This window comes from Electrona antarctica (assembly GCF_951216825.1).
Source record: "Electrona antarctica genome assembly, chromosome: 5".
Classification (NCBI taxonomy): domain Eukaryota; kingdom Metazoa; phylum Chordata; class Actinopteri; order Myctophiformes; family Myctophidae; genus Electrona; species Electrona antarctica.
The window spans coordinates 16,016,374-16,043,074 of NC_136810.1; the positions used below are offsets into that span (position 1 = coordinate 16,016,374).

Consider the following 26,701-nt stretch of genomic DNA (forward strand, 5'->3'; position numbering starts at 1 on the left):
CGGAAATTAAAGATAATTTCTTTGGTCTTAGTCAGGTTTAGAATAAGGTTATTCGAAGTGCACCAATCATGATAGATCTTTGCACGTTTGGGCAGTGGACTCAAAAGTACAGTATTTCTAGTATTTCTATTAAAAAGTAGCATATAGTGATCAGCTTGCAAAACAAAATGAAAAAAATAAATGAAACTCATCCCAAAATGTACTACATGTGTATAATGTACTTCTTTTCAAAATCTTTTTATTTCCGTTTTATAACAGTATGGGTGTCAAGTCACAGGTTCATAGAAAAAATAAAAATAAAATATCAGATTTTAGTATCAGTGACTGAGGTAAACAAACGTATGAATCAGAGATCGTGGGCAGACATAATGAAAAGACTGTTATTGTGCAAAACATGCCCCTTCAAGACAAAAGAAAAACATTTTCTCCCCTTCAAGTCCCAATTTAGTATAGCCAATTCCCAATTCCCCAGCCTCTCTACAAGTACTCCATCTCTCCATCAGTCATTGGGAGGGTGAAGAAAGCCTCGGGTCTCCTCCGATACCCGGGCCATCAAGCCAACATCTTCTTTACACCCGACAGTGAAAGGTCTCACTAGGGGGGGCGTAACGCACGTGGAGGTACACGCTATCCCCCCCACCTCCTCCCTCCCCTGAACAGGCGCCCTGACCGCTTGTGGGGATCATCAATGCAGCGACAAAGATGAGCCCTCCCCATTCAGCTTCCCACCCGCGAACACGGCCAATTGTGTTCGTTGGAGCGCCCGGCCAAGCCGTATGCACCTGAAGGCTAAGCTCCATGGTGGTGGGCAGGAACTTTAACCTGCACCACCCGGACGCCCCGATAAAATGTACTACTTGTTTATTTCATATTCTGTATTTTATTTTGAAAATATGTGAATTAATTGTTTCCTATTAGTGTGTCTTTAAGAAATACAGGAAGTAGGCTTCAGTTTTGTCATGGTCAAGGCTATGGACACGTTGCTGCTGTGTGCAGGGCGGAACGCAGATGTGGGAGATGTGGAGAGGCTGCGTGTGAAGAGAGGAAATGTGAAGAAGAGGGAATCGAACCAAAGTGTGTACACTGCGGAGGAGAACATAATGCAGGGTCGGCTAAATGTGCAAGAAGAAAGAAGGAAGGTGAGGTGAAGCAGTTGAGGACGCAGGGAGGTTTGTCATATGCGGACGCGGTCAAGAACCTGGAGAAGAATGAAAGCGGGGCAGAGAAAGAGGATGTGGTGGAGAAAAGTGGGCACAATAACATCTGCCTTGACAAGAGACGATTCCTCGCATTTATTGCGATGGTCATAAACTGTGCCGTTGAAATCCCGAGGAAATCGGAACGCATCAAAATGGTGCTAGATGCTGCTAGGAGGTTCCTGGATGTTGAAGAAGTTTCGGGAGAGGAACTAGATGTCATGCTGAGAGAGGGCGTTGCACCGACTCAGACATAGAATACGAGAACGGACAGTAAAAGAATAATTGACTGTGGTGTGGGAAATGGGAACACGCTGTGATGAGCACGGGTGGGAATTATTTTAAGTTTGTAATGGGATGTAAGAAAGAGAGTTACTCTCAACCAGTGGAGGGCAGCAATGTGCCGATAAGGCATCCAGTCTGCCGGAAACCCACAAGAAGAAGAAGAAGACAGTTTTGTCATGTGACCTCTTTCAGGAAGTGCACTAGATTTTATTTGCAAACAATTCATGACACATGCAGACTAGAGCTCCTGCAGTTTATTGTATCTGCATCTGCTCAAATGTTTTCCCATTCGTAGCATCGTTGGTATGTATTGTGATCTTTTCACCTGGTCAATCATTGCTTTTCATTATTTTTTGTATGGAAGATTGTGAAGTTTGATGTAAGAGGCTTATCAGTAGCATGTAGTAATTACTAATACTAATTTTATTTGTAGAATGTATGTGTAATGTGTGTGCATATGTAAATGTACGGTAACAGTTACATGAGTAATTTCATTTTCATACAATTTCGTACACTTTACAGTAAGCATAGTTTTGGCCTATGCTGCCCCTCCATGAACAATAACAATAACATGGGGGCTACACCATAGATATATATAAACTCTAGATAGCTCACCCGCGCTGTTGGCCAATGGAGAGCGACGTCGTTACGTGGCGGCCATCTTACCTCGGGACACATAACATTGTGTCTATGGGGCATGTACTCTTAAATGACCATAACTTGCTCAATTTTCAACCGATTTTCAAACGGTTTGGTTTGTTATAAACGTCAGAGACGTCCGCATACTTATATGCTTTTATACGACGTTCATATAAAAAACATAAATTAAGCAGATAAGCGTCCTGAATCATAGCCACGTTGACAACGTTTGTAATAAACCAACCCGTTTGTAAATCCGTCAAGATTTGAGCGAGTTATGACTGTTTCTGTTTGAGCTGCCATTGAACATACTGTACTGTAGCCCCGAAGTAAGATGGCTGCCGGGTGAACGACGTCAGAAACTCCGCCTTGAGCCATCTAGTGTTTATATATATATATGGGCTACACCACGTGGTTAGTCAGGGAGCCTTTCTTCTTCTTTGGTTTTTCACGCAATTTTCTGGCACTGGTGCCACTTTTCCCCCTAGAGGAATGGATTGTTAAGACCTGAGGCCGATTCTACATGTCTTCTAAATGCTAACAGTTTTCTGATTATACAGTATATTATATATTTGTTTTCTTTTTCAAAAATTGTTCATAGCATGGCACAAAGTGATGCCAAGATCGTGTCAAACCTATGGTCTAAATGTCTCAATGGACCAAATACAACCACCCCAATTGTATAACTGATATTGTATTGTACAGTACAACATATCTTATCATACAAGGCATACAAGAAATATTCGTCTTTTGACTCCAATACATTTAAGCGGCCGCGCAGCGGCTTATGCAGTTTTATGGAATGTCTTTAAATTGATTTTATGGGATTTGTTTTTTACATTAATAGTACAGGATGTGTTTTTATATTGGTATTGTGGGGTGTGTTTTTAATTGATATTATGGGATGTTTTTACATTGATAGTATTAGTCTTAATGCCTTAGAGTAGGACCATTACTTACATCAAAGGCACCACTTGCTTCACACTGGGTATGATTTTTATTCAAAGACAAAACAATCTCCATCCTTTATTGTCTCACACTCCTACCCACTAAACAATGTGTATGATGTTACGAGAGGAAAAAAATCCACGCTGGAAAACTCAAACAAGCTCCATATTAACAAATGCAAGGATATGCACATCATCTATTATACATAATACAGCGAGCGACTTCCAGAGCATTGCAAGCATAGCTGATTTTGCACACTAGACTATTTGCAATGTATATTTTTAGGCCAATGTTATACCAAGTACAGTCAAATGAATGAATCCATCTTGATTCTCTGTGGATTCTTGATTCTCTTGATTGTCAATGCAACTAGCAACTAGTTTGGTATACGACTAGCAACAACTACTTTGTGTGATTTTTGTACTTTTTCTGTTTTGCATGTGTCTATGCAGTTAACATTACTCAGGGGCGGCGGTGGCTCAGGGGTAGATTAGCCGGATGGTAACCGCAAGATTGCCAGTTCGAACCCGGGCTCCGAAAACCAGGTATACTTGGCCTGACCTCAAAATTAAAAAAAAATCTTCCAAATCCTCCAGTTTTCTGAAATAAATATTTTCACGATTTTTCAAAAATAGCAGACCTACAAGCTCGTAGCGCGCCACTTGGTGGCGGGCTATGAGCTTGTAGATCTGCTATTTTTCAATAGCTAGATTATAACATAATGTTTAAAACCCCAAAAAGGGGTTCCCGCCCAAAATGGGTTAATGAACCGGTGGGTGTGGCCACATAAACACTTTCGGTACACTTTTTAGAAATAAATCGTCCTCCTAGTAAAATCATAGTACCTGATGATCATGTTTTAGGGGGGGGGGGGGGGGGGGGGAATCACGGCACTCCATGTTTCAGAATTGGACTGCTGCTTTATCAGCATGAAGTTCTCTCATTTGAAGTATAGAGCGGTGCCTGGAGGGGCAGTGTCAACTCGAGTGTCGAATCTGACCGACTCGATACCGGGCACTGCCAACGGATTCATATGTTATCACTGCATTAAATACACAAAATCAACCGTTATCAGGATGTTGGAATATGGCCAATATGGCCATACTGGCACACTAGACGTTGTGGTGTTTGGCTGTGTTCACCCGGACTGCACACATGCAGGTGGTGCAGACATAGCCTGGTAAACGGCCAACTCTATGGTCGGGGCATGGACTACTAGGGGGGACGAATATTTACTATTCTCTGCCTGTCAGGACGCAACTCGAACGGCGCTGAGTCGGCTCTGGTGGCCGTCGCAGCGCTCTGCATGGCGACTCGCTCGGCTAGGGCCTCGCTTGCCGGTGCCTCACGGGGGGGGGGGGGGGGATTTGTCTGGGCGTCACTGGCTCCTGTCTTTTCTGCATTTTCTGCAACGACAGTTTTAACTTTAAGTTGTAAATCAACACACTTTAATTCACTGTCATCTCACCAGGCATTTCCTGCTCGAGCAGACGGCTCATGCTGGGTTTGTTCTGTGATGTATATAGCAGCATGAGCTGTGAAATTGTGTGTGTGCGCGTGGGTGTGTGCGTGTGTGTGTGTGTCACAGTACGATTGGAACACCAGTCAGATTGAATTGAAAAATCACACCCATGTGAAGTGAGGGGCGCTCAAATTATCGTACATCATGATGATGTTACATCATCATCAATGGTGGTACCTTATTGGCCAAAGGTTCCCACCGACATACCCAGACGATTTGCTCAGACACATATGATGTAAATTCTCATTTACATCATATTGTCAATGGCATTTTTAATGTTTGTTCCACGAACACAAACATTATACACTATAGCTGTTTACAGGTGGGGCTAGCTTCCCCTCAAAACGTTGCACTCGGCTTCCCCGTCAGAGGCACGATGCCTCCGATGGTGATGCACCGCCGAGTAAGCTAAAGTGAGCGTTGTGAAGTCACCTTTAGTTGACTCAGCGCCGTCAAAGTTTTGTACCGATAGGGACAAAGTCGTCAAACCCCACCCCCCACGCCACCCCTCGGAATCTGGGTATCTCTTGAGAGGGGTGGAGGGGTGAAGCGCGGGGGGTGAACTTGCAGAAAACGAGCACACCTTTTTTCAATTTCACAGTTTAATTTTTTTGTTTACTATAACACGCACTCGAACACACGCACGCACACGAACGCACGCATAGACACACACACGCACGCACGCACGTTTGTACACACACACACACACACACACACCACAAATGACCTACTAACTCTTTGTTGCTCATGTTCTGTATTGTGTAGTATGTCGTCAATAACAAAGCACAGAGTAAGTCTATTTTAGTGTGTCTCACAGAGATACAGTAACTCCTGGTCGGTAGAATAGTATAACCGTTCAATTTTTGATGAGGAGGATTCAATATTTATTATGGTAGTTCCCAGGAAAACAATATTGTCCTCTCTCTCTCTCTCTCTCTCTCTCTCTGCAAACTTACCCAGATGGAACGAGCACAATAGATTCAAAGGAAAGATCTTACAAAAGGCAGTTCCACTTCCACAGTTCCCCCCGAGTCTGTGTTCACTTGTTACACTGTGAGATGTTAAAGAAGGAGCAGTGCAGTGCAGTGGAAGAAGTACACAGATTGCCTAGAAGGAAAAGTACCAATTCCACAATCTGGAAATCTTATGCAAGTAAAATACCTGTATTTGCGCGTCCATTGTTGTCCAGGGTCTATACCAGTGATTCCCAAGCTTTTTAGCCCAAGACACAAAAAAATATATTAGACGTTTGGCAGCGACCCAAGCGGAAAATAGCAGATCTACACGCTCACGACGCGTCGCTCCGTGCCGCGTTGTGAGCTTGTAGATCTGCTATTTTCCCACGGCTATTTTCACTGCTTCTAAAACACTTGTTTTCTAATTTATAGAATTATATTTGATTTCTTCATGAAATTATTGAAAAAGTAATTGAATTTGGTTTTTAATTAATTCATTTAAAAAAATATATATCATTGAAAAATGGTTTGAAATAATAATGATTGAAAACAAAATATAGGAAACAAAAAATAAAGGGACCCATAAAAATGTGCCCGCGACCCACAAATTGGTCCCGACCCAATGATTGAGAATCACTGGTCTATATGCAGAGTGCAGACACACTAAGCCAGTGTTACGGAGAGGGAAGTCGGGCGGGGTTGTTGATATTTGTCACTGCACATAATACTCATACGGGCTTGGTGTTTGTCACTGTGCACATATACTCCTACGGGCTGGGCGGAACCTGTCAGCACGGAGCACCCGCTTCCAATGCTTGAAATCAACCCATAATCCCCAGAATGTTACTCATCAGGACCATGGAGTCCTCCACTGCAAGTAGTAGGCTCCACTGGAGTCTAATGGCAGCAGACATTCATTCTGAAACTAACTTACGTGGCCGGTTAAGACTGAGGTTTGTGTTAGGAGACTTACGTGGCCGGTTAAGACTGAGGATAGTGTTAGGAGACTTACGTGGCCGGTTAAGACTGAGGATAGTGTTAGGAGACTTACGTGGCCGGTTAAGACTGAGGTTAGTGTTAGGAGACTTACGTGGCCGGTTAAGACTGAGGTTTGTGTTAGGAGACTTACGTGGCCGGTTAAGACTGAGGTTAGGGTTAGGAGACTTACGTGGCCGGTTAAGACTGAGGTTAGGGTTAGGAGACTTACGTGGCCGGTTAAGACTGAGGTTAGGGTTAGGAGACCTTCGTGGCCGTTTAAGACTGAGGTTTGTGTTAGGAGACTTACGTGGCCAGTTAAGACTGAGGTTAGTGTTAGGAGACTTACGTGGCCGGTTAAGACTGAGGTTAGTGTTAGGAGACTTACGTGGCCGGTTAAGACTGAGGTTTGTGTTAGGAGACTTACGTGGCCGGTTAAGACTGAGGTTAGGGTTAGGAGACTTACGTGGCCGGTTAAGACTGAGGTTAGGGTTAGGAGACTTACGTGGCCGGTTAAGACTGAGGTTAGGGTTAGGAGACTTACGCGGCCAGTTAAGACTGAGGTTAGGGTTAGGAGACTTACGTGGCCGGTTAAGACTGAGGTTTGTGTTAGGAGACTTACGTGGCCGGTTAAGACTGAGGTTAGGGTTAGGAGATTTACGTGGCCGGTTAAGACTGAGGTTAGGGTTAGGAGACTTACGTGGCTGGTTAAGACTGAGGTTAGGGTTAGGAGACTTACGTGGCCGGTTAAGACTGAAGTTAGGTTTCTGGTTTAAGGACTTCAGTGTTTTGTACCATACTATTGTATGCGTACCGAACAAAGAATGTTTGCTTTCGCCATCTTTGTTGAAGAAGAGTCTGGGCAATTAAGTTTTAGTCTTACTAGAAGTACTAAAAGTTTCTCAATCTTATATTTAGTTTTAGTCTGGCTTAATCTAGTTACCTCTGAGGTCAATGATTAAAGTGTGATTACCTTTGAGGGGATTAAGTCCACCCATCAAGCCCATTAGTGTCAACCTCAGACCAAGATGGTCTGATTTTGAATCTGAATGGCTTTGTGTTTCTGCTATTGTCCTGGCTCTGCTCTAATTAAGAGCAATTTAGAAGTTTAGCATTTAAGGGTTTGTTTACTACCCTGTTTCCTGTACTGGATTGGTATTGTTTAAGCCTTGGGGAAATGTGGTGTTACTTACGTGGCCGGTTAAGACTGAGGTTAGGGTTAGGAGACTTACGTGGCCGGTTAAGACTGAGGTTAGGGTTAGGAGACTTACATGGCCGGTTAAGACTGAGGTTAGGGTTAGATTTAAGGTTAGTATAGTCGGGCCACACAACCAACACCCGTACGTCGGACAACGGCTGACAACAACAACAACGTCTTCCCTCCAGTAGAACCTACTGGCTCCATTAAACAGGCTTGATATGGGTTGATATAACACTCGAATCCGCAAAGCAGGGAGTGTTGGGTGGGAGGAGTGACGGGGGCTCTACGTCCTCGCAGGGGGGTCTCTCTCTCTCTCTATCTCTCTCTCTCTCTCTCTCTCTCTCTCACACACACACATATAATGGTGCACCCAAAATAGAGACACACATTGAAACTGAACAGTGATAAGAGTGCCAAGATATTGCTACAGTGTTAATTGTTTGTTTAATTTTTCAATATAAGCCAGCAATAATTTAACAGTGAACCCCTTTGTCTCCTTTAATCACTCCCATAGCTCCAGCAGTCGACCCTACACAACTACTAGTCCAGATTACAGTATAGTGCCTTATAGGTGCTACAGGCTACAACCAGAAGTGTCAATCAACCACGTTTAGCACAAGTCAGCATTAACACTAACATCGAACTGTCTAACTAATCCTAACCCCAACCTGACCCTATAACTCCTGGACCGGGAGGAAAATGGTCCTCACAACATCTATTTCTCAAATTCTACTATACTTGTGGGGACATCTGGCCCTCACAGGTATACAATTGCACACACGCACACAAGCACGCAAGCACACGTGAGCACATGTATGTGTCTATTTTTCAAAAATAATGCACACCGAGACATGATAAGCGAGCGAAGCAAATGGTCGTGGCCTCCCTCCTCGCCGGCGTGATTCTGACGTGGTGCGAGGGATCGGAAAAGACACGAGCAAATGCAGGAAAAATGAAAATGCGTGTTTGGTTACCTCTTTTTTTTCTCTCTTCCGAGGAGGCGCTTCAACTTCTTCCTGACAGTATTAGAGCAGTGTGTGATTTCCCAGGGGCTTGGTCCTCAAGTCTTGGGGCGGGAATGGAGGGCGGGGAGTCATTGATATGGAAGTAGTAGGCAGAGGGGGGGGTGCTAATGCTGGGGGGCGGGCTGGTGAACAGGGGCGTAAGGGAGGATCAAACCGTGCACGAGGGGGGTCCTCGGCTGGTAGATAGGCCAGAGGGTGTGTGGTGGTGGCCATATAGCGCAGAGGGTGGGGGTTGTGAGGGAACTAAAGTCGATAGCCGGAAGCGGGCAACAATCTCAATATCTGAGAGCATAAATTATAAAAAGGCGTGTGCACATTGTGCACGCACACGCTGTGTCTGCCCATGAGCATGCATGTCATGGGCAAACATACTTGCAGACATACAGTCAAAGCACACCTGCGCATGCACACACACACACACACACACACACACACACACACACACACACACACACACACACACACACACTACTCGTTGCGTTGAAATACTGTGTTACGAGTAAGTCCAATGTTCAAAATGTTGAGTAAAAGTATAGGCATCAAAATGTAAACAGCTGATCATTTACTTGTTAATCCACTTGGGAGAGAGCGAGTGCATTTTCCGGAAAGCGAGCGACAGTCGAGTGTCATAATCCCCCCAGTTTCCCTGGCAGATGCCGCCCCTTCTCCCGGCAGCGTTGCGGCTGTTAACCGGCATTTACCGGCAGTTTACCGGCAGTTTACCGGCAGTGCCGAACGGACCGAGATGGAGCGGCAGTGGAGTGACATAATCCCCCGGCAGAAGTATACATCAAAATTGTACTTTGAGTACAGTATTTGTGTAAATGTACTTGGTTACTGTCCACCACTGCACAGAGCAGTGCTCACAATGGTCAAAGTGCACGCACGCACGCACGCACGCACGCACGCACGCACGCACGCACGCACGCACACACACACACACACACACACTGCCCCCTCGGGTCTGGCATTTGTTTTGTTTCTTCATCTATTGATCCATGTGCGGTCGGTGAGACTTAATAATAAATGTCATAAATACAGTCATCAAAACAGCCGGCCTGCCCTCACGCAGCCCAGCAATACACAGCCCAGCAAGTCACCGGCCTGAGTCTGCAGTCCGAGGCCTCCCTCCTTAATGTCCATCTGCTATAAGAAACACGAAAGCCAGGGAGAGATTCTATACTGAGACACAGTAGGCCTACTGCCCCTGGGCCTTTCTCCCTGCCTTTCCTTGCTACTGTGGACATAAGCTTCACCCCTGAGTGCTCCTGGGATCTACCCAGGGAATCCAGTGGCCGGTGGATATTAGCACTGACCACCCAACACCTTTGTTGTACTGCAGTGATTCTCAACCTTTTCTGGGTCACTTGAAATTCCACCAGAGGCAGCTCCACTGATCTCATAGCCCCCAAGTTGGCCACAAACATGGAGGTGAAAGCATTCCACTATTCTGCCTCCAAAATGTGGAACACCCAGCCATCAAACGGTGCAATTCCCTATCCTCATTCAAAACCACCATAAAAGAGCACCCGACCGGCAAATTAACAGGACCTATAGATAAGACTTCTAGCTTGCCAACAGAGAGTACATGATACTGACTATGAAACTGACATGATACTGACATGATACTGACCATGAAACTACATGATACTGACCAGATACTGACCATGAAACTACATGATACTGACATGAGACTGACCATGAAACTACATGATACTGACCAGATACTGACTATGATACTGACATGATACTGACCATGATACTGACATGATACTGACCATGAAACTGACCAGATACTGACCATGATACTGACCATGATACTGACATGATACTGACCATGAAACTGACCAGATACTGACCATGAAACTGACCATGATACTGACCATGATACTGACATGATACTGACCATGAACTGACATGATACTGACCATGATACTGACCATAAAACTGACCAGATACTGACCATGATACTGACATGATACTGACATGATACTGACCATGATACTGACATGATACTGACCATGATACTGACCATGATACTGACATGATACTGACCATGAAACTGACATGATACTGACCATGATACTGACCAGATACTGACATGATACTGACCATGAAACTGACCAGATACTGACCATGAAACTGACATGACACTGACCATGAAACTGACATGTCACTGATGGTTACTGACATGATGACATTGCCTATCTCACCATCACTCCACCGCATTTGCATTAGTCTCAGTAACATGTTAGAATCTCTCCATGGACTACTTGGATGTAAAGTACTCATGGTTATAGTCTGTGATTAGGCCTCTATGTGTTACAGCATCCAGACAACCTGGCGGCTGAAAAGTACTTGCACAGTGCTATGACCCGCTTTTATTGCTGTTATGGCAGCAATCTAACCGGCGCCAGTCCAATAGAACATTCTATCCCAAATGCCTCGCAATTGATTGTTCCTGTAGTTAAACTAGGAATCCCAAGACAGAGATAGACAGCGGTAGTAGTGCTACTGGCTAATGTTGGACGAGGGAGGGGAACAAAAACACAGCATTATTATTATTACAGAACCAGTCGCCGGCTTGCATGGCTGGGAAATAAAGTGAATAAGTAATGCTCCCACAGCAACTAGCATTGAGATGTCCTTGTGCACAGCACTTAACCCCCCGATGCAGCTGTTCCACTTCAGCTGCTCCACTGCTTGGCCAGCGCTACAGGAATGCCGGTTAGATCCTGGACAGCTCCCACGTGTGAAGGGACCTGACTGTGAATATGAAGTACAGCACTGCTGTACAGGGGAAACAAAAGCCTTCTGTCTGGATAGAGTCTGTCTTCTTCTTCTTCTTCTTCTTCATGTGGAGTTGAATGAAAACTAGAAAAAGTGCCCAGGTCTCCACCAGGTCAGGTTGTGGCCTCCTGGTGGCGCTATAATAGGCCAATGTGAAAAGGGTGCCATTTGTTCTTACACCATTGATGGCAATCGGATGATTTGAGGCATTTTGTTCCAAACATGTGTTTAGCAAAAATCCACCTGTTGGTGGCGCTATGACAGGCCAATGTGAAAAGGGTGGGATATATTCCTCAGCCTAGTAGGAAAGTCTGTGAAAGATTTCACGTAAATTGCACGCTGCGTTCATGATTTGAGGCTTTTTGTGTCAAAAGGGCCAATCCTGCAAACTTTGAAAGCCAATGTTAGCCAATTAGGATAGAAATATCGGACAGATCTGTCTTGAACACGTGACTATAGATATTGTGTAACGATTTGCGGGAATTTTGGACAGAATCTGGAGGAGTAATATCAAAAAATGTGTTTTTCAAAAGTCAGCCTCCTGGTGGCGCTATAACAGGCCGCTCTGGAAATGTTGGGGCAGAGGTTCATCGTATGCATCCAGGGAGTGTGTGTGCAAAATTTGGCATCGACCGGGTTAACAGGGCCGGAGATTAGCTGTTCACAGACGGGCGAACGGACACACGGACGGACGGACGGACGGACGGAGTGCAAAACATACTCTCTCCGGCCTGGTGGAGACAATAACCACAGCTTGGTACAAATTACAATTGGTACAACCAGTGAACTTCAAAAGCACCTCAGCGGTGGAGTGTAATATTGAAACAGATGACGGGTGAAATTAACAGAAGATGTTAGGTTTGGATGCCATCTGGCTAATGTACTGGCACGCTTTCTTTGTTTACATTGCAGAAAGAGGAGGGTTTGATCACAATGAATTCCCTTTGTGGCCATGTAGGCTACGGCTTCGAGTACTTTCATACTGCCAATAATAACACACATTCTCTCTCGCTCTCTTTGAATATGCACACACACACACACACTAGACACTAGACATTCTCTTTATCTCTTTGAGCTACAGGCCCGACAAAATGGATAAAGGACTCATATTTTGGTTGAATGCCATTAATCATTGTTTGGGGAGCTCTTTCAAGCACCTGTTGCTGCTTTTGAGCTTAGCGGATACATTTGTGCAATCTAACCCCAATACATGAATATAGGAATTTGCATTGATTAATTGATGTTTGTTTCCTTGTTAACCCTTTTAGACTCCATACAAGAGGTGCATTATTCCCAGGGTTCTTTGTATATTCCAATTATCACAATGAGAGAGAAAAGGAAAATCCCGCCTCTACATTATATTATTTTATACTGTATTAGCACAAGCTTCCACAATAGCTAGTCATTATCCTTCAAGGACTGGTTACAGCTACAAAGAGACAAAAACAAAGAATACAGCAAAGCTCTGCTTGTGTATAATGTATTCCAAGTAATGTGAGCAAAAATGCATGAGACAGACAGACAGACAGACAGACAGACAGACAGACATGATGAGATGTATAATAATCTTTTGAGAATAGTCAGTCTGCAAGCTCGATGCATTGAAAACAAAAGTTTAAAAGTGTACTCAATTACAAGTAAATGTACTTAGTTACTTTCCATCAGTGGGAAAGCACAGGAATATTATGCCTGTGTCCTTGACATAATGTGGCCCTCTCCTTTCCCATTCCAAGTCATTTTCTGTCCTGACATTCAGTGTGTGAAAGTGACTGGATTAACTGTAGGATTATGGTGAGATAAGGGCAGTGATCCTACATAGTGTCGATGGGGGAATATACACTCCTCTGTGACTCCCACATGTCACCGACAGAAAGACCACGGAGATACAGTAGAGATGAGACAGAGGATATTTTATTTTAAACCATTTTCAAACTGGGATCCCTATCGGACATGCTATAGGTGACGATGGTCAATTTGTCAAAAAATAATAATCTTCTAGCCATGTATGGGTATTGAAGAACACATGACATACTTGGTGATGACGATGGTTGAATTCTTAAAGGGATATTTCACTTTCAAACATGTTCGGGTCTATTTTAACGTCTATGCAAGGCTTGGGGTGCTGTTTGAAAGTGAAATATCCCTTAACACCTAAATGTAGGCCTAGTGCACAGAGATTTATTATTATTATTATTATTATTAATAATTGTCTGTCTGTTTTTATTTCATAGGTGGAGTTGTGGGGGAAAGGTGGTAAGAAAGTTCCAAGGAAGCTTTGAGAAGGAAGAGAAGTGGTCATGTGACTGACACTTTCATGGACACTTTCATAAATGGTAAATGGTGCATTTATATAGCGCCTTTATCCAAGGCGCTTTACATAGATTGTGCATTACATTCACCCATTCACACACACATTCATACACCGATTGCAGCGGAAGCCATGCAAGGTACCAACCAGCACATCAGGAGCAATTTGGGGTTCAGTGTCTTGCCCAAGGACACTTCGCCATGTAGACAGGAGGAGCCGGGATTCGAACCGCCGACCCATGGATCATTGGACGACCTGCTCTACCTCTTGAGCCACAGTCGCACCACTTTCATGCGAGCCAAACTCACACCGGAAGTGCAATGAATACATGGCAGTGAATGGAGCCGGCTGGACCAGCTCATAACAAACATTATTTATGAACAATTGAGACCTTTGTCATATAATCGGTTCAGGAATATAAAATAAATATAAATATAAAATTCATATCACAGGTTGTTTTCTAATCACTTACTTTTCGATGTGCACAGGGTGCACAGTATATAATTTTATCTGATGATCTAAACAGCAGCAGGTACTTTGTGCTCCCATGAAAGCCTCCATGAAAGTGTCATGGCGCAGCCCAGTCACGTGACCACTTCCTTTCCTTCTCAAAGCTTCCTTGGAAAGTTCCAGGAAGTGAGGTACCAGGAACAGATTTAAAGGGATAGTTCACCCCCAAAAATAAATCGATTAACTCACCCTATGGAGACTTGAATTCATGGATTTGCAACAAAAAATAATAAGGGTGAACTATCCCTTTAAAGGTTCCAGGAATTGAGGCAGCCGGGGCTCTGTTTTGGGTGTGAAAGAATCTTTGGTGTTGTTTGACAAAGAGAGTCTTTAAAACCTGCATTACCAAATCAGAACTTTAAACCATTGAATATTGTGGCTGATGAATATAGACCCGAATAAGGGAAGCATGGACAAATTTAAGAACACATTCTGATGGTGGATGTTATGAACTGAAACAGATTAAAGGAACAAAGGAATCTCCTGGAGCCTTCTGACTTGGGTGAGAGGAATATCATTTTTGCTTTGTATGCAATACATTGCTATTTTTCTTCTCGGGATTTGAGCCTTACTTGATGTTTGAACAGACAGACTATTTCAGTTTTTGGTTGGATATAACTGGAATATATTTTCATTGGAAGCATCCAATAAACTTTAAAGGAACAATGTTTCATGATTATCAGTAAGCTAGATGTTTTATTTACTGAAAGACTCTGGGAGTGGGAGTACCAGTGACAACCAGGAACAGACTGGGTGTGGTGACGTCTGCAGAGAGAAAGGACGGCTATTTGGGTGTTTGTTTGTGCTCTTCTATTATATTGAGACCTTTAGATTGTGTCAAAGGTCTTGTCTCACTAGACACAGGATCTGACACCATTTTTTACCCGTGGTCAAGATTCAATTTTCCCCCTGAGCAAGCATCTATTATAGCTCAATAGTAAACATTTCAGCACTTGCGCGGCAGCGTGGGACAGTGGGTTCAAATCCGGGCTAGAAGAGGAAAGTTACATGGTGCAGCTTTAAGTGGTCAAAAATACGATTATAAAAGAAGCCCATCCATTTCTATGCAACTTATGTAACTCATTGTTACATAATTATGAATTTGTGTACTAACTGTCCAACTCTCTAGAGACTCAGCAACTGTAATGTTGCCATTTACTTACGGTAGTTTGAGTTCAATGTCCTTGTGAGAGACGTTTCATGTAGGAATTTAAGCCTATTCATTTTCATTTGTCATAAATGACTCTGGATAAGAGCGCTTGCTGCCTGGAAAGGTATTTGGAAATGCCTACAGTATTTATGCACTACCTGCAGGGGTTTGACAAATGTGTAGAACTCTGTGGCACAGAAAAACATACAGGTGTCTTATGGGGCCAGTCTGATTGTACTGTAGTATGGTGTGTTGGTAACATACAGGTGTCTTATGGGGCCAGTCTGATTGTACTGTAGTATGGTGTGTTGGTAACATACAGGTGTCTTATGGGGCCAGTCTGATTGTACTATAGTATTGTGTTGGTAACATACAGGTGTCTTATGGGGCCAGTCTGATTGTACTATAGTATTGTGTTGGTAACATACAGGTGTATTATGGGGCCAGTCTGATTGTACTGTAGTATGGTGTGTTGTCTTATGGGGCCAGTCTGATTGTACTGTAATATGGTGTGTTGTCTTATGGGGCCAGTCTGATTGTACTGTAGTATGGTGTGTTGGCGGCGGGCATTGATTCATATACCAGAGTTAGACATTAGGACTAGGGCTGACCACAAAAAATTGAATATTCAAACTTTGTTCGATGGCACAGGGATTCGAACATAAAAAAAAAAAAAGAGTTTATCTACAAGCCCACAATGCATTGCAGCATGACATGTTGAGAGCTTGTAGATCTGCTGCCCAAAGCTGTTGTTTTCTACTCCACCCCCCTCCCTTTCTCCGTTCCCACTGTAGGAACGGAGCAGATCAGCAGACAGAAGCACACACACACACACACACACACACACACACACACACACACACACACACACACACACACACACACACACACACACACACAATCTGCGATGGGATCCATAGTAACGTCACACAGACACTTTTTTTTTGTTTGTTTCTTGTTTGTTTTGCCGATAGGTACCCAGATTGCACAGACACATGACATATCTAAACCAGTGGAATCTGTGCTGCAGCGTGGCAATGATGAAGAGAGTTAACTGCACCCATGGACAAAAGGCTCTGTTTTGGCAGACTGCTGAGCGAGCGCTGTCACTTTGGCATGGGGGATCAGATCGACATGGAATGAATTATGTACTGGCCATATAAGGAGCATGTCTTGAGTGTACAGGGTTTGATGAGGTCAGATCAACACATGTCAGAACAGGTCAGCTCCATATTGAGATTTAAGGGTGACTGTGGCTCAAGAGGTAGAGCAGGTCATCCAATGATCCATGGGTCGGCGGTTCGAATCCCGGCTCCTCCTGTCTACATGTCAAAGTGTCCTTGGGCAAGACACTGAACCCCAAATTGCTCCCGATGTGCTGGTTGGTACCTTGCATGGCTTCCGCAGCAATCGGTGTATGAATGTGTGTGTGAATGGGTGAATGTAATGCACAATCTATGTAAAGCGCCTTGGATAAAGGCGCTATATAAATGCACCATTTACCATTTAAGGGTGGATCTAAATGCAGCCCACTTGAAAGTAGTAGATTGCGATCGGAGGGGCAGCCACTCGCAAATCATAATAGTGTATAGAAGTTGTCCAAAAACACATTTATGTGGAATGCTTACTGTGAATAATACAGTGGAAGATTATATCAAAATGAATACTGTGACATGCCTATTTATGAGCGTATCAGGTTTGTTTATGGTTATGTTTGAGTCATAGTGACATGGCCATGGTCCTGCCTACAGTGTATATGGCCATATCTGGTTTGTTTATGGTTATAAGTCATAGTGACGTGAAGGAATGGTCCGTCCCCACGCTCATTAGCCAATTTTAATATAGGATTGATAAGATTACACAGTCTTACACATTACAGAGTTTTAGACTTAAAAGATAAATAAATAATAATAAAGAAAATGGTCACAGCAACCTTGCAAGTTCCCCAAAACGGTTTGACAAGAAGAGGGTATAATAAAAGTATCATGTTTTTATTTTTTTATTTACACACAGGCATATGCTACAGTACATCAAAGCCAACATTTACATTGTTCTGCTGTCAGAGCACAGCCTGATCTGTAATGCCGCTGAGCATCCCACGGCTCCTCACATTCATCTGGCACCCAACAATACCTTCTTAGGGAGCAGATTAGGAGGGAGGGGGGGTGACTGCAGAGCAATCTTCGTTCATTACAATGACATTAACCATCGGAGCAGTCTAGTTTTGTTCGCCGCCCATCGGCTAAACATGTGTGCCAGTTGACGAATGCAGTCTGTCTGCCAGGAGAGTGTGAAGAACGCACAGCATTTGAGACTCTCTGATGATGCGAGGTTATTGGAGTGTGGCTGCGGTACATGTGAACAAATGTTGTGTTATACAGCCAAACAGAGCTATATTCATCTGAATGCAGACACTGTTTATTGCAGTGGTAGAGGTGTAGTGCAAGCCTGGCTAATAAGCCAGACCAAATCAGCCGTTGGCAAAAAAAAATTGCCTGCCGGCGGATTACGCTCTGGAGAGGCTCAATTGTACGCCCATTTCCTACAACAGAGAACTGGTGTGGCCAATCGGGACACGGTATGCAATATGGGCGGGCTTTGGTACAGTGACGTTCAATGCTTGAGACCTTTGACTGACAGTAGCTCTGACCAATTGCGTCAAAGAGAAAATGTTTGAACCCGTCCCCCAGGAAACAAGATCCATACACAGCATCTCCAGACTCAAATACCACACGACAGTGTGATTTGAGTCACTAGCCAGGCTAGTGTAGTGCAGAAAGGTAGAGGTGATGCAGTGTGTGTTTTAGCAATGCATGTATTTAGTATGTAAATGGGTGTTTATACTGATTGGCACCCCACACAACTTCAGGGGCAGCATAGCCTGCCCCAGCCAGTGTAATTTCTGGGCTAGAGTGGCGGATTCAAATTTGCCGGCGAAAACAGCCCGTGGATCCTATTGGTTCACCGATCTGTGCGTCCGCAAACTTGGAGCGATGCCCCTCTGCACTGTTATTGGTTAGCGAAATACAAGATTCACTCACACACCTAGATTCCCTGCCTCGTTCGCTCATGCTTTATTTTTTTATTTTTTTAAACAAAACGCCTGCGGTCCCCAAGACTACGGGCAGCGATATCCAATCACAACCAAACCTCTTCATCAAGACAGCAGCGGTGTAAATAGCCATTGTGAGCTTGTAGATCTGCTATTTTCCTGCAAAAGGGTTGCCCCAACATCTATCACCATTATAGTATGGTCATGTAGAGCCTTTTTGTTTGGTTTTCCTTTGGCGATTCCCTGCACCAAAGAGAAGAGAAATGCAGATTGGAGTATATGTTGTTTCCATCTGAACTTCAGGTAGCTTACGTTAAATAAAGATATATTTGCTCAATTTCATATACACACGATTCTTGTGACATTTACCAGTAGTGCAAGATCTGGTTTAACTCATTTTGGGCGGGAACCCCTTTTGGTGTAACTTGTAGGTCTGCTATTTTTGAAAAATCAAAGAACGACTGACATAGAAACATAGCTTTTTCAGAAAACTGTCAGGATGTAGAAGACATTTTTAGAATCTGATCTCAGGTCAGAATGGTTTAACTATCTTCCGGGGGCTGAAGGTCAATGTAGAACACAAAATACCACAGGGCTGCCCTGAAGACCACATGAAATGAGAGCTTTGTGAAACGCAGGCAGGCGTGTGGTTGGGGGCTATCAAATGAACACCTGCCAGTAGAGATGTTTTGCTGAATTCGGCTCATAAAAACCTGCGAGGGGGCTTAACAGTAGATTGATTTCACACAACCCTGTACCCATCAATAGAGCACTGCATGCCCATAGACTTAACGATGACTGGCCCGGTTAACCCATTCAGGCCTGACGTCGAAATTTAAAAAAAAAAAGTTTTCTAAATCATGACAATTTTCGGAAAGATTTGAGGCACATTTTAACGATTTTTCAAAAATAGCAGACCTACAAGTTCATAGCGCGCCACTCGGTGGCGCGCTATGAGCTTGTAGATCTGCTATTTTTCAATAGCTAAATTATAACAATGTTTAAAACACCAAAACGGGTTCCCGCCCCAAAATGGGTTAATGGTTAATGTGGTTAAACGCTAACGTGACATGGATGCGTTCCAGATCTCAATGGATTAAGCTGTTCAAATATTCTTGCCTCCTTTCTCTCGCTGAGCATATTATTGCTTTTGTGTAAATTTGGAGGTCACGGCCCTCTGCTTCTGGGCTTATGATCTGATTAATTTAATCAACTATTACTCGCTGAAAAAATATAGTCAGATGGCATGAATAAGTAAACTACTTGGGAGTTGGGAGTGTTTTATTTTTATAAGTGGAGTCGTTAAATGTTAAAATTGCACATGGTGGTTACGTGGTGCAATGCTTTTATAAGTATGCAGATGAATGCTTTTAATGCACCTGCTAGCCTATATTATGCACTTTCAGAGTTAAATTAACACTGGATTTTGCTGTGCGTTTCGGAACATATCAGATGATCTTATCATGCATTATGGCTCTTCATCTAGAATAGATACTAATTGATGGTCACTATAGTTCTGTATTAATTTAAGACAACTTTTGGGTTACTTTCACTTTACTTGAGTAGGCTATTTCCTGTATTATAATTATTTTAAAACATTAGCTGTAAGTTACTTTGTAGATTTAAATTATTATTGCAAAAAATGAAATTGCCGATCTACAGTACAAGCTCTTAATGTGTTGCAATGCAACACAATCACACGTATATTAGAATTTTTAAAGATTTGACTGCTTTGACTTTAGTACTGTAAGTATGTTTTGATTTGACTTTTATACTTATAAGTCAAATTTAAGGACTTTTACTTGTAACAGTGTAATTTTTATTTAGTGGTACTGATTAAAACACTTCTACTCCCCAACGTCAGTTGGAACCAGTAAATAGACCTTGCCCAGCTCTTTGCTGCTTCAGAGCCCTTTTCAAAGTAACACAGTGCGCATGTGCATGACCTGACCCGGCATTAGCAAATGACCTTCGTGGGACGATCGACGACCACCCGAAGCATGAATTATTTTACCACGACTAGCGACGGGACCGCAATGGCCGTCAAAAAATTGAATCGTAATCTGTGATTTAGATTCAGAGAAATCAGCGCTAGAAGATTTTGCCTGCCTTCCATTATAATGGAGGGGGAATCATTTTGCCGACTGACCAATGACTTCCGGTTTTGAATGTTGTGCAATTACGCTCAAAGACTGTATTGATATAAAAAGATATAAAGCAATTAAAAGACAGAGATCTCCGTTCTGGGCAGTTAAAGTGTTACCCGAAACCCAGATGACCTTGGGCCACTGAGGATACGTTCCAGGTGCATCTATGCAATGTTTTTTTTTTTTTTTTCATTCTAGTTATTCTATGTATAGTGACTCATAGGAATAGACTACTTGACAACCAGGAATAGTCTGGTGACCACCGGAGAGACGGGTGACAGCCGAAATGTAGACGTCACCTGGGAGCAGTATATGGGTTGGCGCCCCAGCCTGTGTCTTCCGTGAGGAGAAAGCCCAACAAACCCACGGTGAGGCCTTTAGGAGGGCCATTCAAGCCGCAAGCGGAGCCTGCAGCACCACTGTTGCCCAGGTGGAGCCTGCAGAACCATTGCGGCTCAAGAATCCACCACTCCTGAATGAAGTGTCTGGTGCTGGAAGTCTGGTGCAATGCACAGATCCTGGACCTGGTGAGAGGAGGAGTGGACCTGGTAAGACGTAGGAGGGGCCAACCCACAGAGCCTAGTCCTTCCACGCGTCCTTCCACGTGCCAGTCCCGGCAGAGTAGTTCTGGAGCAATGGATTGTGTGGCCCTGGTCTTGCCCTAGTGGACTGATCGAGGGTAGCTACTGGGACATAAGTCAGGACTTGATCACCCCAGCTGGGTCACCTGAGTGAGGGGTATTATGTTCGAGAGACCCAAAACCCCAATGACCTTGGGATACATCACTCAGGATACGTCCCAGGTGCATCCATGCAATGCTTTTTTAATTTATTTTTTCTATGTAAAAATCGGCCTCAGGTTTTAATAGGTAGGCTATATAAGACATCTGAATCCTTCTTCCACCACTGCTTCTGTATACGTCCTGATGTTAATTGGCTGTTAATTGGTTGATTAGAAAGTGCTTTACTGTTTTTGATCACTGTTGAACCCGTCCACAGCTGGACTCCTACCAGGGCCACTTGGCAACAGTCTCTCTCCACCATTTGCTATTATTCACATCTTGCTCTGGGAATGTGCTTCATTTAATGATTGTTGAGGAGCGTAATCTAGAGAGGGTTGCTGAAACAATGGAGGAGATGAAAAAACGAAAGGACAATCAGCCAAAATTAGGGGATTTGAATGTCTTTTGTCATTAGTCTAGGACCTGGCTAAGATATGTATGCTCATGTGGTTCAAAAGTTCTAGATAAATCATTTTTCAGGTGGCGGATTGGATTTGGCCACTTTGATGACCCGAGGGTTGCTGGCTTGGGCACGGATTCAACAAACATGAGTATTCTGAACATTTTGAGCACCTCAGAAAATCTGTAGCTCCAACGGTTTAGAAGATAGTCATGTTCGAAGTATTTCGCCTCAGGATAGAGCATTTTTCACAGTTCCCAAGTTGTTTGCTGGGGTCATATTAGCCAATAACAGTTGAGATATTCTCTCCTAAATGAAGTGCATACATATCTTAGCCAGGTCCTCTACTAAATACAGTACACTGCTGTTGTCTGTGGGTCCTGGATATCTGGAGGAGAACTGTTGAGTCACCAAAAACAATAATAATATAGCTTGTCCTGAATAAGAAGAACAAAAAAAAGTAGTTGGAACTCCTTGAAACGACCACTGCAGCGGTCTCTTTAAAATGGTTTTGATAGAATGAGTTGGTGTGGACTGGTCTTTTATTATAAGCAAACTTACGAACAAATGGACCCTTTCGTCTCTATTCTGAGCATGTCATAATAGACAAAAATAGCAGATTTACAAGCTCATAACCACAACGTAACGCTTTGTGAGCTTAGATTGACTTATTTCCCACAAAGTGATTTGTTGTAAATCAATAAAAGGAGAGGACGAAGTAAAGACCCCTGGGTCACACCAGTCAATTATGTAAATGTAGGTATAGTGAATTACTTAATGTATAATGCTGTGGTACCTGGTTGTTTATTCATAGTTTGGTATTTCAGTGCAATAGTTGAATGGATCATTTAAATATATTTTACTTATTCTCACAGCCATATTAGACCTTGAAAGTAACGTTTGATCTACCGTCGCCAAACATCAAACTGTTGGAGATCTGAGGGCCTTACGTCTATTTTAATTCCAATCCACCAACAATGCCATTTTGCAGCGATAGTTTGCAGTCTTTTTTCCCTTCTTTTTCTGTCAGACGTGTATACCTGTAGGCGCGGGCCATCGTTTTTCATTAATGACGGGCGAGTTCCCAAGCCGCGAACAGTGGCACCTTAGCTTTGGCTTAATGAACTAACAACGCTAGAGTCCGAAACGGCGTGGAAATCAAGCCCAACTAATCAAACCCAATGTGGATCTTCAAGACTCAAACTCAAATATCCCAGGTGCATTTGGTGTGAAGAGTGAGCCTGCCCTTTGATCTGCTTCAAGGCCCCTCGAATTGAATTAATCACAGTGCTGGATGAATGTGCCCGACCGTGCTTGAGCCATTTTGATAGTGAACTTGATCGCCTGATGAATGACAGTATAGAGAAGTCTGCCACAGAGTCTAGATTTAATGTTTTTTTTTCTTAGCCCACTATCCACCTGTCCTCTTAGCAGTGTTTGGTCCACTTCAATTTGAAGTGGCACAGTATGAAAGATGATTTATTTTATTCAAACCACACCTTGAAGAAGCATTGTATTTTCAAGCACAGTGTAAGTGCTGACCGTGTTTTTACTGATAGAGAGCCCTCTTTATACAGTATATGAGTACACAGCAAAATACACTGTGGGTGACATGCAAACCCCTCCACATTCAAGTTCCCTGAGCATTAGAACGTGTGTAGTAAGCTGTATTTTTATCCACTGCTTTCAGCCCAGTTTGATTGCTCTCCCCTAATATGATGTGTTCTACTGTTCTTCTTTGAGTATTCCAGACAACCATTGAACTATATACATAATTTTCGATGACTGTCCTTACTGGAATAGTAGAGCAGCTACAGTATCTCCTTTAATTAAAATGTGAGGACAGATTGTTTGTTTTGCCTAAGAAACTGGTAAGATGGGTGCCGTTGACTGAGATGCATGTTTCATCTAAATAGGGTCAGAGGAACGTTTCGCCAGCAAGCACGGCACATGTGGCACGTACAGCTTGAACCAAGACGCAGAATCCATTTTCCTAATCCTGCCACTGAGTTTGTGTAACCGAAAACCAGTAGAGAGAGATTAAGAATTGATATCCCGATGCCTTGTACATCTCTGATAATGCACACTAGCATAATGCCATAGCGATTTCAGCTGCTGTATCTGTGCTGGTGGCCCTCAGCTTAATTCCTGGCATCTCCTGTGCATAGATAAGTACATTTGTAAAGCAAACCTCATTCTTAACACTGTGTCAGCTGATTATGGCATGAACCTCTACGTCAATAAGAAATTAGTGATGTGTTCCAAAATATCACAATGATTTATTGTTACTGTAGGCCCGATTATACAATAGAGGGTATGCGCGTGACATCATCATCATACCAGGAAGTTATGCGGAAATACCTACCGAGTGGGTAGGCATTATGACAGAAAAGTCATATTTGATTGCATTAAATGACTTTAATCAACATTAAATTCACTTTGTCACTCACTTTGCCACTCGATTTGACACTCGATCTGCCTTTCACTTTATGCATGCGCATACCCTCTATATAAGAGTAAAACAATATATAATCAAAAAATGGCTTTCATCTCCACCGCATTGCAGAAACGGGGAAAACAATGTGGACAATAGCAATAAAAAGCAGTAAACATTTTAAACACAGTAAAAAATAAATACAAAATACAATGATCAACACACAATATAAGTAACCTTTATTTTTATTATTTTTTTCGTTATTGGTGCTGTCCTTTTGCTTTGCAGCTGTGAGATTTATATGGTTCAAAAAGAAAACAATAACATTCTAAAAGTACGCATTGGCCATCAAACAACCATTGAGGCCTGCAAGACCAACAAGTCATTGCCCTTTCTATCCCTTGAACACCATTGATTTCCACTAGTTTATGGATTCCCATTCGGAAACAGCCACAAGGATCTTGTTGAAGCACTGTTGCTTGAAAGGTTTATAAATCTTATTGTTGTCTCTCTGGAACGCTCATGTTTGTCAACCCTTATGGTTCATTGAGTCTAGAAATTCCAGGCAACCTTGCCAGAGGAATTTTAATTAAGTAGAAGGCTGGCATGCATCTGTGCTGTATGGCCATGATGTAAGGGCTGATAGCATGTTTGTTTATTTATTTGAATATCTCTGATACTCATGCTTTTTTTTGCAACCAGTGTGGTATACCGAGAGCCTATATCATTAAAAAGTTCAGTTCCTCTGTAACACTAGCATGTTGCCTGACTTCCTCAGAAAACCAACGTGTGACCTGAAGCTGAATGCCCCCAGATGATTCCGTACCACATGCCTGAAGCTATATATCTTCTGTTCAAACCCAGGGAGAAAGGTGAAACTATCTTTGGATCCCTGGGCAGTCTTCCAATGCTGGCATTCAATGGCTAACGCATTGATTTGCATTTGTTTCCCAGGTGTTCTGTCTCTCTCTCTCTGAAACAAAGCGCAACAGAATACATTTCAATTGTATGGATCTTCAACAATGCAAGCAGTCTAGTATTGAGTAGTACAATATCAGTGCTCCTGTAGAATAGGGACACAAGTGAAGAATGGAAGAGGGATGTTGAGCCACTGTGATATACCTGTAAACAGGATCAATGTTCCACAGGTTCTATGTTCACAGTATAGAACTCTGAACCACTTTCAATCTTTTGTGTGCCTGCCAAAGAGTGATTTCATTTTTTTTAATGTTTTTTGTGGCGTTTGCCTTTTATTTTTATATTTTTTATAGAGGGACAGACAGTAGGCTGACAGGAAATGGGGGAGAGAGATGGGGGGGGGGGTGACATGCAGTAAAGGCCTTCGGGATCGGGAGTCGAACCCGCGGCACACTGCCAGGCTTGGGCTACCGGCCAAAGGGGCCTGGACCGCTGAGCCAGGGCCCAGGCCCAAAGAGTGATTTCTGATGAGGGCTAGGTGAACATATACAAGACTGAAGAGACCAAACATAATGTTAAAACAATGCAATTCAAAAAAGGAAATTGATAAACCATTTGTATGCTTAATACCAAGCAAACAGTCTTGAGATAATCTGACTCTATCAGAAGGGGACAGCTCCCCAGCAGCATGGTGCCCCATGTTCACTGTCTCATGTCTGAGACCAGAATGAGTGAAATACCATGACCTGAGCCCGCCTTCTTGTCCTTAGTAAAGGAACACTGAACAACTTCACCTACAGCTCAAGTGCAAATAAAAATACGGCAAGTGGGAAGGCATGCAGCCTGCAGGCCCTGTCTATTTTAGCTGGGAGGGAATGCAATATATTTTTGGTGTGGTGTATGGGCACACGATTTTCAGAAACCATCGCAAACGACTTAATTGGGCTCACCCCCTAGTGGTCCGTTTGCAATGAATCCAATAATAGATCAGTACATGGTTGAAACACAAAATTATTGATAGAAGAGAATTTTCAATGGATCATGTTACTATTGGGTATGCTAAATAACATACAAAAAAATCTGAAACTCTGTTTACAGTGTAAAGGTTTTTCTCCCGTGTGTATTTTCAGGTGACTTGACTAACTGAAACTCTTGTCACAATGTGCTTGAACCGCATTCATGTGTGTGTTGCTGTTTGACGTTATCTATGCTGCTGCATTGTCTGAAGGAAGTACACTTGTGAGGATTTTACTGTGTATGTTAAATGCACAAATTCAATTTATAATCTAGGCACTGAAAGGACATTCCTGCTGTGCAAAATGAATCACGACAGTATACTTGCCTGGACAAAAAGAAAAAAACAAATAGCACAAATTGCCTAAAATACCTAAATTAAGCTGTTGTTTTTTTACTATTGTGCCAAGCTCAACACAGAAGAAAACAGGCTAAGGGTTTGACAAATG

General features: G+C 43.1%; 1 protein-coding gene across 2 annotated transcripts in view; it reads left to right on the forward strand.

Moving 5' to 3' along the window:
- Positions 1 to 1,741: 1,741 nt before the first annotated feature.
- Positions 1,742 to 26,701, forward strand: part of LOC306923813 (chemokine-like protein TAFA-5) — a 220,717-nt gene continuing 195,757 nt past the window's right edge. Inside the window, exon 1 of one of the 2 annotated variants that reach the window (XM_079502131.1) lies at positions 1,742 to 1,784. The gene's annotated coding sequence lies outside the window, so the exon portion shown is untranslated. Of the gene's footprint in view, positions 1,785 to 14,560; positions 14,858 to 26,701 lie in introns of those variants that run through there. The other variant, XM_079502130.1, reaches the window with a different exon arrangement.